The sequence below is a fragment of the Carassius gibelio genome, chromosome B19 (assembly GCF_023724105.1).
Source record: "Carassius gibelio isolate Cgi1373 ecotype wild population from Czech Republic chromosome B19, carGib1.2-hapl.c, whole genome shotgun sequence".
Lineage (NCBI taxonomy): Eukaryota > Metazoa > Chordata > Actinopteri > Cypriniformes > Cyprinidae > Carassius > Carassius gibelio.
This window is the reverse complement of record NC_068414.1, coordinates 8,043,407-8,055,906: the sequence shown is the minus strand read 5'-3', so window position 1 is coordinate 8,055,906 and position 12,500 is coordinate 8,043,407. Positions and strand designations below refer to the sequence as shown.

The 12,500-nt window shown below is 38.1% G+C and overlaps 6 non-coding genes and 1 pseudogene across 6 annotated transcripts; all 7 read right to left on the bottom strand.

Annotated features, from left to right (window-relative positions):
* Positions 1–704: 704 nt before the first annotated feature.
* LOC127979785 (5S ribosomal RNA) lies at positions 705–823 on the bottom strand. The gene has a single exon (XR_008158882.1). It is a non-coding gene; the product is annotated as a 5S ribosomal RNA (ribosomal RNA).
* A 768-nt stretch (positions 824–1,591) lies between these two features.
* Positions 1,592–1,710, bottom strand: LOC127979784 (5S ribosomal RNA). The gene has a single exon (XR_008158881.1). It is a non-coding gene; the product is annotated as a 5S ribosomal RNA (ribosomal RNA).
* Positions 1,711–2,206: 496 nt separating this feature from the next.
* Positions 2,207–2,325, bottom strand: LOC127979816 (5S ribosomal RNA). Its single transcript, XR_008158914.1, has one exon. It is a non-coding gene; the product is annotated as a 5S ribosomal RNA (ribosomal RNA).
* A 502-nt stretch (positions 2,326–2,827) lies between these two features.
* LOC127979776 (5S ribosomal RNA) lies at positions 2,828–2,946 on the bottom strand. Its single transcript, XR_008158875.1, has one exon. It is a non-coding gene; the product is annotated as a 5S ribosomal RNA (ribosomal RNA).
* Positions 2,947–10,606: 7,660 nt separating this feature from the next.
* LOC127981117 (5S ribosomal RNA) lies at positions 10,607–10,725 on the bottom strand. The gene has a single exon (XR_008160097.1). It is a non-coding gene; the product is annotated as a 5S ribosomal RNA (ribosomal RNA).
* Positions 10,726–11,502: 777 nt separating this feature from the next.
* Positions 11,503–11,621, bottom strand: LOC127981445 (5S ribosomal RNA). Its single transcript, XR_008160406.1, has one exon. It is a non-coding gene; the product is annotated as a 5S ribosomal RNA (ribosomal RNA).
* Positions 11,622–12,398: 777 nt separating this feature from the next.
* LOC127979890 (uncharacterized) overlaps positions 12,399–12,500 on the bottom strand; it is a 119-nt pseudogene continuing 17 nt past the window's right edge.

Genomic DNA, 12,500 nt, shown 5'->3' with positions numbered 1-12,500 from the left:
TGAAAATTTTCCAAAAAGCTTACAGCACCTGGTATTTCAAGACGGTCTCCCATCCAAGTACTAACCAGACCTAAACCTGCTAATATGCAGAGATCTGGCATTGACTCTTTTTTTTTTTTTTTCAAGATTATTATATAATTCGTGAAGAATATCCAAAAAGTTTAAAGCACCTGGTATTCCCAGGCAGTCTCCCATCCATGTACTAACAAGGCCCAAACCTGCTAATATTCAGAGATCGGCCATTGACTCTTTTTTTTTGCAAGATTATTATATAATTCATGAAAAATATCCACAAAGTTTAAAGCACCTGGTATTCCCAGGCAATCTCCCATCCATGTACTAACCAGGCCCAAACCTGCTAATATTCAGAGATCGGCCATTGACTCTATGTTTTGGCAAAATTGTTCTATACTAAGTGAAAATTTTCCAAAAAGCTTACAGCACCTGGTATTTCAAGACGGTCTCCCATCCAAGTACTAACCAGACCTAAACCTGCTAATATGCAGAGATCTGGCATTGACTCTTTTTTTTTTTTTTTTGCAAGATTATTATATAATTCGTGAAAAATATCCAAAAAGTTTAAAGCACCTGGTATTCCCAGGCAGTCTCCCATCCATGTACTAACCAGGCCCAAACCTGCTAATATTCAGAGATCGGCCATGTTTTGGCAAAATTGTTCTATACTAAGTGAAAATTTTCCAAAAAGCTTACAGCACCTGGTATTTCAAGGCGGTCTCCCATCCAAGTACTAACCAGGCCCAAACCTGCTTAGCTTCCGAGATCAGACGAGATCGGGCATGGCCAGGTTGGTATGGCCGTAAGTGAAGACTGCTGCGAAGAGAGGGCTATTTAAAGTTCAGCCAATCTACTCGCCAGTACATTATATAAGTAGGAAAGAAAACCCAAAAGCTTAAAGCGCCTGGTATTCCTAGGCGGTCTCTCATCCAAGTACTAACCAGACCTAAACCTGCTAATATGCAGAGATCGGGCATTGACTCTTTTTTTTTTGTAAGATTATTATATAATTCGTGAAAAATATCCAAAAAGTTTAAAGCACCTGGTATTCCCAGGCAGTCTCCCATCCATGTACTAACAAGGCCCAAACCTGCTAATATTCAGAGATCGGCCATTGACTCTTTTTTTTTGCAAGATTATTATATAATTCATGAAAAATATCCACAAAGTTTAAAGCACCTGGTATTCCCAGGCAATCTCCCATCCATGTACTAACCAGGCCCAAACCTGCTAATATTCAGAGATCGGCCATTGACTCTATGTTTTGGCAAAATTGTTCTATACTAAGTGAAAATTTTCCAAAAAGCTTACAGCACGTGGTATTTCAAGACGGTCTCCCATCCATGTACTAAGCAGACCTAAACCTGCTAATATGCAGAGATCTGGCATTGACTCTTTTTTTTTTTTTTTTGCAAGATTATTATATAATTCGTGAAAAATATCCAAAAAGTTTAAAGCACCTGGTATTCCCAGGCAGTCTCCCATCCATGTACTAACCAGGCCCAAACCTGCTAATATTCAGAGATCGGCCATGTTTTGGCAAAATTGTTCTATACTAAGTGAAAATTTTCCAAAAAGCTTACAGCACCTGGTATTTCAAGGCGGTCTCCCATCCAAGTACTAACCAGGCCCAAACCTGCTTAGCTTCCGAGATCAGACGAGATCGGGCATGGCCAGGTTGGTATGGCCGTAAGTGAAGACTGCTGCGAAGAGAGGGTTATTTAAAGTTCAGCCAATCTACTCGCAAGTACATTATATAAGTAGGAAAGAAAACCCAAAAGCTTAAAGCGCCTGGTATTCCTAGGCGGTCTCTCATCCAAGTACTAACCAGACCTAAACCTGCTAAGATTCAGAGATTGGGCATTCATTTTTTTTTTTTTTTTTTTTTTGCAAGATTAGTATATAATTCGTGAAAAATATCCAAAAAGTTTAAAGCACCTGGTATTCCCAGGCAGTCTCCCATCCATGTACCAACAAGGCCCAAACCTGCTAATATTCAGAGATCGGCCATTGACTCTTTTTTTTTGCAAGATTATTATATAATTCATGAAAAATATCCACAAAGTTTAAAGCACCTGGTATTCCCAGGCAGTCTCCCATGCATGTACTAACCAGGCCCAAACCTGCTAATATTCAGAGATCGGCCATGTTTTGGCAAAATTGTTCAATACTAAGTGAAAATTTTCCAAAAAGCTTACAGCACCTGGTATTTCAAGGCGGTCTCCCATCCAAGTACTAACCAGGCCCAAACCTGCTTAGCTTCCGAGATAAGACGAGATCGGGCATGTCCAGGTTGGTATGGCCGTAAGCGAAGTCTGCTGCGAAGAGAGGGCTATTTAAAGTTCAGCCAATCTACTCGCAAGTACATTATATAAGTAGGAAAGAAAACCCAAAAGCTTAAAGCGCCTGGTATTCCTAGGCGGTCTCTCATCCAAGTACTAACCAGACCTAAACCTGCTAATATTCAGAGATCGGCCATTGACTCTTTTTTTTTTTGCAAGATTATTATATAATTCATGAAAAATATCCACAAAGTTTAAAGCACCTGGTATTCCCAGGCAATCTCCCATCCATGTACTAACCAGGCCCAAACCTGCTAATATTCAGAGATCGGCCATTGACTCTATGTTTTGGCAAAATTGTTCTATACCAAGTGAAAATTTTCCAAAAAGCTTACAGCACCTAGTATTTCAAGACGGTCTCCCATCCAAGTACTAAGCAGACCTAAACCTGCTAATATGCAGAGATCTGGCATTGACTCTTTTTTTTTTTTTTGCAAGATTATTATATAATTCGTGAAAAATATCCAAAAAGTTTAAAGCACCTGGTATTCCCAGGCGGTCTCCCATCCAAGTACTAACCAGGCCCAAACCTGCTTAGCTTCCGAGATCAAACGAGATCGGGCATAGCCAGGTTGGTATGGCCGTAAGCGAAGACTGCTCCGAAGAGAGGGCTATTTAAAGTTCAGCCAATCTACTAGCCAGTACATTATATAAGTAGGAAAGAAAACCCAAAAGCTTAAAAAGCCTGCTATTCCTAGGCGGTCTCTCATCCAAGTACTAACCAGACCTAAACCTGCTAAGAATCAGAGATTGGGCATTGACTTTTTTTTTTTTTTTTTTGCAAGATTAGTATATAATTCGTGAAAAATATCCAAAAAGTTTAAAGCACCTGGTATTCCCAGGCAGTCTCCCATCCATGTACCAACAAGGCCCAAACCTGCTAATATTCAGAGATCGGCCATTGACTCTTTTTTTTTGCAAGATTATTATATAATTCATGAAAAATATCCACAAAGTTTAAAGCACCTGGTATTCCCAGGCAGTCTCCCATGCATGTACTAACCAGGCCCAAACCTGCTAATATTCAGAGATCGGCCATGTTTTGGCAAAATTGTTCAATACTAAGTGAAAATTTTCCAAAAAGCTTACAGCACCTGGTATTTCAAGGCGGTCTCCCATCCAAGTACTAACCAGGCCCAAACCTGCTTAGCTTCCGAGATCAAACGAGATCGGGCATAGCCTTTTTTTATTTTTATTTTTTATTTTTTTTTTATTAAAGAAATTGTTCAATTCAAACATACATATCAAATATTAACATACAAAGGTACATAATATGCTTTCTTTAACATAGACAATCCTAAAGTTTTGGGCTGTCAGACATCTTACAAATTATAACTAAAAAACACTCATTACATTGTTTAATCTTTTAAAAATGACAATTCCATCCCCAGGTCATTTAAAACCTTTAAGACCTCCTGAGTAAAAACATAATTAAAAAGATTCATTGTTCCCTCCAACTTAAAGTAATAAAACAGACATTCAACATATTTCTCAACTTTTCTCCTAAACATTCCCCACACATCAATTAAAACATTTTCTTTTTTCACCACTACTCTTCTTTCCCATACCGCACTTTTCATCAACATCACAAGTAAATTAATGATCTTCTTGTTTTTACAATTTTCATTAATTCCCAACATGAACACCTTTTCCCACTCAAATTTCCCAATTTCAACTCCTCTCAAAATTAAAATCATGTTTTTACATCTCTCATTAAAAACTTTCAGCTCATCACAATATAAAAACAAGTGTAAAAACCCTTCATCTGCATCTTGGCATACTTTACATGTGGCACTTTCCTCCATCCCAATTTTGTTTAAAATCACATCTGTGAATACTGCTTTGTTCCTGATAAAATACTCCATATTCTCCAGTTTCGTCTGTACAATTTTACCACTCATGTTCCTCCATATATTCTCTTCTTTTACATCATTGAACAACCGTATCCAGTATTCGTTTACAACAGGTTTCTTAAAAACAGTATCTCTAAAAACACAATAAAACATTTTCACAGTACATTCATTAAAAGCACACAGTTTTTCCCCTAGCCTCACATACACATCTTTCCCAGGTTTCTCTTCTTCCATGTTGTCAATTCTGTTTATCCACTCTTGAGGTATTGCATTCTTAATTACATCATACTTGTTTGTTATCTCTCGTCTGCTATAATCCTCCTTTGCCTCCTCCATCACATCCACAATGTATTGCACTGGTAAAAACCCCTCTTTGAATTCATATAAATCATCTCTGACTTTCGTGATTCCCACATCCCACCACTTCTTAAAAAAACCTCCTTCCCTTGACTTAAAATGCCGTAGTTTAAGAATAAAGGCTGATTTAAAATGTTCTCTCTGCCTTGTGGCTTAAAATGCACATTCGTTAAAAATTTGCCCCATGCCCCCATCAGTTCTTTATAAAAATCTGGCAGCCCCTCCGTCATCCATTTTTTAACTTTCATCCATAAAATGTTGTCCCCCAAATTAAAATTACTACACTTACTTAAAAAAATGCCCCATTGTTCTCTTCCATGCCACTTCGTTTTCTTCATCCAAGTACTTTTTTATTATTTTCACTCTCAAGCTGTTCTTTCTTTGCTCCACATCCATTAACCCCAGTCCTCCCTTCTTCACTGCTCCTATTAAAGTGTTGTGTGCTATTCTTGGTGGCTTCCCTTCCCATAAAAAATCTAAAAAACATTTTTTTCAGCCTTTTTTCTACCCACAACGGCATAGATGACACATATAAAATATACCACAATTTCGAAACCATTAAAACATTAAGAACTAAAACCTTCCCTTTCAAAGTTAATGTTCTCATTCTCCAAAAATTCAATCTTCTTTCAATCCCTCCTAAAGCTTCTTCCCACATAGTTTCATCTGCTTTCTTTTCATCCCTCCCCATTAAAACACCTAAAATCTTCATTTCTTTAGTTTCCTTAAAGGTAAAATGTTCTGTTAAAACCGGTGCCCCTCCAAATCTCATATACAGCGTTTTGTCCTCATTTACTTTAGCTCCTGATCCCCTACAATACTTTTGTACAATTTGAATTGCATTTTCCACACTCTTCAGATCTTTTAACAATAATGTTGTGTCATCGGCGTACTGAAAAATTTTACTTTCCCCTCCCTCGATGCCTATGCCTTTTATCCCCTCTCCATGTTTTACAGCCAATCCCAAAGGTTCTGCAACTAAAGAATATAAAAGAGCTGACAACGGACATCCTTGTCTTATCGATCTAGTAATTTTAAAACACTGTGTTAAAAACCCATTACATTTAATTTTTGTTATTGCGCCTTTGTATAAAATCCTAATCCATTTCATAAAATTCTCTCCAAAACCAAAACTTTTTAAAACATCAAATAAAAAACCATGCTCCACCCTGTCAAAAGCTTTCTCAAAATCTAAACTGATAATAAACCCATCTTTATTGCTTTCATGTATGTATCTTATCATATCTTTTATACTAATAGTTGTATCTGCTATGTCTCTCCCTTTCACTCCGTACACTTGGTTAGTTTTAATTATACTCGGCATGACTTCTTTCAATCTGTTGGCTAAAATTTTAGATAAAATCTTTAAATCAGTATTCAGCATTGTAATCGGTCTATAGTTCTTTAACTATCTGTCTTCTCTCCTTTTCTCTTGTATATCAATTTCATTAAACCCATTCCCATTCTTTGATTTAATTCTCCTTTCTTAAACACCTCTACATATACTTCTTTTAAAATGCTAGTTAAAAAATCTTTAAAAACTATATAAAATTCACTCCCCAAACCATCTACACCTGGACTTTTCTTTTTGTTTAATTCACTTATTGCTCTTTTAATCTCTTCTTCTCTTATCTCTTCATCACATTCTTTTTTGTCTACTTCTCCTACTGTTGTTTTTATTTGCTTCAGTAACTCCAGTTTCTCTTCTTCCCCCACCCCCTCAGTACTAAACAGGTTCTCATAGTATGCCTTTATTTCTTTTAATATTTCCTCATTAGTTTCCACAACTACACCATTTTTCCCTCTTATTTCTTTAATCATTCCAGCCTTCCCTCTTATTTTTTCTAAATCAAAAAAAAACTTTGTACATTTTTCACCCTCCACAGTATATTTAGCTTTACTTCTTAGTCTTGCGCCTTCATATTTTTCCTCTTCCATTTCTTTCAATATTCCCTCCAATTCTTTTATTTTTTGTATATCTTTCCCATTCTCATTTAATTCTTTTTCCAATTTTTCTCTTATTTCTCTCTCCTTCTTCCTCTTACTTCTCTGTATTAATTTACTGTACTTTATTGTGAATTTTTTAACTAAATATTTAACATTTTCCCACCATATCCTTTTATCTTCGCCGTACATTCCATTTTCCTTTTCTTTTTCAATAATTTCTTTAATACTTAACACATAATCCTCATTCTTCAAAACCTCTACATTTAATACCCATACCCCCGGCCCTTTCTTCACTGAACTCCAGTCTATTTGCATAAAAATTGGTTTATGGTCACTTAAGCTTGATTCTTCATATTTAATATTACCGATAAATCCTTCAATGTTCCTTGTACATAAAATAAAATCAATCCTAGTCTTACACATAAAATTACCCAATAATTGCCTCCTTGAATATTCTTTCTTTTTTTCGTTTCTTTCTCTCCATACATCAATTATATTATTTTCTTCCATTAATAATTTCAGTTCTTTTCTTCCTTTATCATTTTTAAAAACCATTCCCTCTCCCATTTCTAATTTACTGAAAACAGTATTAAAATCACCCATCATAATAACTTCTTTATGTTTCTTTAAAAATTCTCTTAATACATTAAAATATTCCTTCTTTTCATTCTCTACTGTTGGTGCATGAATATTAACTAAAATAACTTTTTTCTCCTCATACTCCATTTCAACCGCAATACATTTCCCATCCATGTCATTATATATTGTTTTACACGATACACCACTGTTTTCTTTTATTAAAACTGCAACTCCTCTTCCCAGCCTCCCATCACCATTGTTATATAAAATCTCTCCGCTCCAACTTTTCCTTATTTCAGTCATGTACTCTTCCCTCCAGTTAGTTTCTTGTAATAAAATCACATCTTCTCCTTTACACATTTCTTTCACTTTTTCAAATTTTCCCATGTCTGACAGCCCTCTAGCATTAAAAGTCACTATTCTTAACAGCATAAAACATATAGAAACATGCATAAAACCCATAAACTCAGTCCACCTCCTCCAAACCCTTTAGCAACTCATACTTATTTGTACATTCAAAACCATCTTCTTTAAGCACTCTTTTTCTTGCAGTATCTAAATTGGGTATTACCTTCACAGATCTTCTTCTTTTTGATGATTTCCCCTGCGTCTCCTCATTTTCTTGTCCTTGTTCACACTCTTTTGTAGCATCATTAATTTCTACTGCGTCCATCTCCTTTTGCACACTGTCCGTCACATCCATCGGTGTACATAAAATTCCCTCCTGTTGTGCATCACTCAATACTTTATTCCTTTCATCATCCAGTTCCATAGTATCCAAAGCATTTTGCAAGCTGTCAGTCAAATCCATCTGTGACCAAATTCCCCCATCCTGTTGTGTTTGTATAATCGGTTCGGTACACTCTTTCTGTTGTTCTATATCCTTATTTAATTCCAGTCCTTCACCTCGTACTGTTTCTCCATCAACTCGCTGTTCGTTGTCTCTTTCATGCACCTGCCCGCCCACCTGCTGCTCCTCCTCCTCCTCCTCACCCTGCATCCAACACTCACACTTATTTAAAACCAAATTGCAATCCGGGCACGTCACAGCATTGCAATTTCTCGCGAAATGGCCTCTCTCCTCGCATTTATGGCACGTGAACTCCGGGCAGTCCTTCACCACATGGTCTGGGCTCATGCACAGCCGACAAGTCTTAACCTGATGACTGTGCATCACCCGAAAATATTGTGGTCCCTCTGCCGTTTCTATTTTTGTGCTGTAAGGGAGGGAGGCCACCTCCTTCGGGAACCGTGCCTTTACGTATCTCGTCCCATCCTCAATGCTGGTGCCCGGATAAACACGCCGCTTTATTTTTGAAATTGGGGAAACCCCCCCAAACCTCCAGTTTATTTAAAATCTCTTCATCAGCAAGGTAGACGGGCAGATGCATGAAAGAGACAACATAGTCTCTGTTTTGAAGTTTTTTTATCTCACAGTTCACTCCATTTATTACCAATCCCTCAGTCAGTTTATCACAAGTTTCTTCTTTTTCCATTGTCAGCTCGTATTCTTTTCCTTGTCTTGGCCTTAATGCCAAGATTTCCCCATATCCACATTTCTCCGTCACCGCTTTAATAATATCCACAGCCTTCACCTCACTAACATTTTCCACATTCACAATCACTGTTGCCTCCTTTAAGTATTTCCTTTTACCAAGTAGATCTCTTAAATCTTGATTTTTACCGTGTCCTGCTCGTTGTCGATTCTCCAGTCCAGTGTTGTTTGCCATGCGTCTCTCTCCAGCCAGTCCAGTGTGGTTTGCCATGCGTCTCTCTCCAGCCAGTCCAGTGTGGTTTGCCATGCGTCTCTCTCCAGCCAGTCCAGTGTCGTTTGCCATGCGTCTCTCTCCAGCCAGTCCAGTGTCGTTTGCCATGCGTCTCTCTCCAGCCAGTCCAGTGTCGTTTGCCATGCGTGTCTCTCCAGCCATTCCAGTGTCGTTTGCCAATAATCCGTCCATTGTACAAAACACAAACAAAAAATTAACCACCCTCCAGCCAGCAAGATGCCGCTGTTAGGTGGTTTAAAACTGAAAAACCACACAAAAAATAAACTAAAGTCCAAAAACAACTCTCAAAACAAACACTAACAGAATAAACAAAATGGAGGAGAGCCTTCCTCTCCAAACTGCAGCCAACACTTCCTGTAGCTCTCTAGCGCCCTCAGGTTGGTATGGCCGTAAGCGAAGTCTGCTGCGAAGAGAGGGCTATTTAAAGTTCAGCCAATCTACTCGCAAGTACATTATATAAGTAGGAAAGAAAACCCAAAAGCTTAAAGCGCCTGGTATTCCTAGGCGGTCTCCCATCCAAGTACTAACCAGACCTAAACCTGCTAATATGCAGAGATCTGGCATTGACTCTTTTTTTTTTTTTTGCAAGATTATTATATAATTCGTGAAGAATATCCAAAAAGTTTAAAGCACCTGGTATTCCCAGGCAGTCTCCCATCCATGTACTAACAAGGCCCAAACCTGCTAATATTCAGAGATCGGCCATTGACTCTTTTTTTTTTGCAAGATTATTATATAATTCGTGAAAAATATCCAAAAAGTTTAAAGCACCTGGTATTCCCAGGCAGTCTCCCATCCATGTACTAACAAGGCCCAAACCTGCTAATATTCAGAGATCGGCCATTGACTCTTTTTTTTTGCAAGATTATTATATAATTCATGAAAAATATCCACAAAGTTTAAAGCACCTGGTATTCCCAGGCAATCTCCCATCCATGTACTAACCAGGCCCAAACCTGCTAATATTCAGAGATCGGCCATTGACTCTATGTTTTGGCAAAATTGTTTTATACTAAGTGAAAATTTTCCAAAATGCTTACAGCACCTGGTATTTCAAGGCGGTCTCCCATCCAAGTACTAACCAGACCTAAACCTGCTAATATGCAGAGATCTGGCATTGACTCTTTTTTTTTTGCAAGATTATTATATAAATCGTGAAAAATATCCAAAAAGTTTAAAGCACCTGGTATTCCCAGGCAGTCTCCCATCCATGTACTAACAAGGCCCAAACCTGCTAATATTCAGAGATCGGCCATTGACTCTTTTTTTTTTTTTGCAAGATTATTATATAATTCATGAAAAATATCCACAAAGTTTAAAGCACCTGGTATTCCCAGGCAGTCTCCCATCCATGTACTAATCAGGCCCAAACCTGCTAATATTCAGAGATCGGCCATTGACTCTATGTTTTTGCAAAATTGTTCTATACTAAGTGAAAATTTTCCAAAAAGCTTACAGCACCTGGTATTTCAAGGCGGTCTCCCATCCAAGTACTAACCAGACCTAAACCTGCTAATATGCAGAGATCTGGCATTGACTCTTTTTTTTTTTTGCAAGATTATTATATAATTCGTGAAAAAAATCCAAAAAGTTTAAAGCACCTGGTATTCCCAGGCAGTCTCCCATCCATGTACTAACAAGGCCCAAACCTGCTAATATGCAGAGATCGGCCAATGACTCTATGTTTTGGCAAAATTGTTCTATACTAAGTGAAAAATTTCCAAAAAGCTTACAGCACCTGGTATTCCCAGGCGGTCTCCCATCCAAGTACTAACCAGGCCCAAACCTGCTTAGCTTCCGAGATCAAACGAGATCGGGCATAGCCAGGTTGGTATGGCCGTAAGCGAAGACTGCTCCGAAGAGAGGGCTATTTAAAGTTCAGCCAATCTACTGGCCAGTACATTATATAAGTAGGAAAGAAAGCCCAAAAGCTTAAAAAGCCTGCTATTCCTAGGCGGTCTCTCATCCAAGTACTAACCAGACCTAAACCTGCTAATATTCAGAGATCGGGCATTGACTCTTTTTTTTTTTTGCAAGATTATTATATAATTCGTGAAAAATATCCAAAAAGTTTAAAGCACCTGGTATTCCCAGGCAGTCTCCCATCCATGTACTAACAAGGCCCAAACCTGCTAATATTCAGAGATCGGCCATTGACTCTTTTTTTTTTGCAAGATTATTATATAATTCATGAAAAATATCCACAAAGTTTAAAGCACCTGGTATTCCCAGGCAGTCTCCCATCCATGTACTAACCAGGCCCAAACCTGCTAATATTCAGAGGTCGGCCATTGACTCTATGTTTTGGCAAAATTGTTCTATACTAAGTGAAAATTTTCCAAAAAGCTTACAGCACCTGGTATTTCAAGGCGGTCTCCCATCCAAGTACTAACCAGACCTAAACCTGCTAATATGCAGAGATCTGGCATTGACTCTTTTTTTTTTTTTGCAAGATTATTATATAATTCGTGAAAAATATCCAAAAAGTTTAAAGCACCTGGTATTCCCAGGCAGTCTCCCATCCATGTACTAACAAGGCCCAAACCTGCTAATATGCAGAGATCGGCCAATGACTCTATGTTTTGGCAAAATTGTTCTATACTAAGTGAAAAATTTCCAAAAAGCTTACAGCACCTGGTATTCCCAGGCGGTCTCCCATCCAAGTACTAACCAGGCCCAAACCTGCTTAGCTTCCGAGATCAAACGAGATCGGGCATAGCCAGGTTGGTATGGAAGTAAGCGAAGACTGCTCCGAAGAGATGGCTATTTAAAGTTCAGCCAATCTACTGGCCAGTACATTATATAAGTAGGAAAGAAAACCCAAAAGCTTAAAAAGCCTGCTATTCCTAGGCGGTCTCTCATCCAAGTACTAACAAGGCCCAAACCTGCTAATATGCAGAGATCGGCCAATGACTCTATGTTTTGGCAAAATTGTTCTATACTAAGTGAAAAATATCCAAAAAGTTTAAAGCACCTGGTATTCCCAGGCAGTCTCCCATCCATGTACTAACAGGGCCCAAACCTGCTAATATTCAGAGATCGGCCATTGACTCTTTTTTTTTTGTAAGATTATTATATAATTCGTGAAAAATATCCAAAAAGTTTAAAGCACCTGGTATTCCCAGGCAGTCTCCCATCCATGTACTAACAAGGCCCAAACCTGCTAATATTCAGAGATCGGCCATTGACTCTTTTTTTTTGCAAGATTATTATATAATTCATGAAAAATATCCACAAAGTTTAAAGCACCTGGTATTCCCAGGCAATCTCCCATCCATGTACTAACCAGGCCCAAACCTGCTAATATTCAGAGATAGGCCATTGACTCTATGTTTTGGCAAAATTGTTCTATACTAAGTGAAAATTTTCCAAAAAGCTTACAGCACGTGGTATTTCAAGACGGTCTCCCATCCAAGTACTAAGCAGACCTAAACTTGCTAATATGCAGAGATCTGGCATTGACTCTTTTTTTTTTTTTTTTGCAAGATTATTATATAATTCGTGAAAAATATCCAAAAAGTTTAAAGCACCTAGTATTCCCAGGCAGTCTCCCATCCAAGTACTAACCAGGACCAAACCTGCTTAGCTTCCGAGATCAGACGAGATCGGGCATGGCCAGG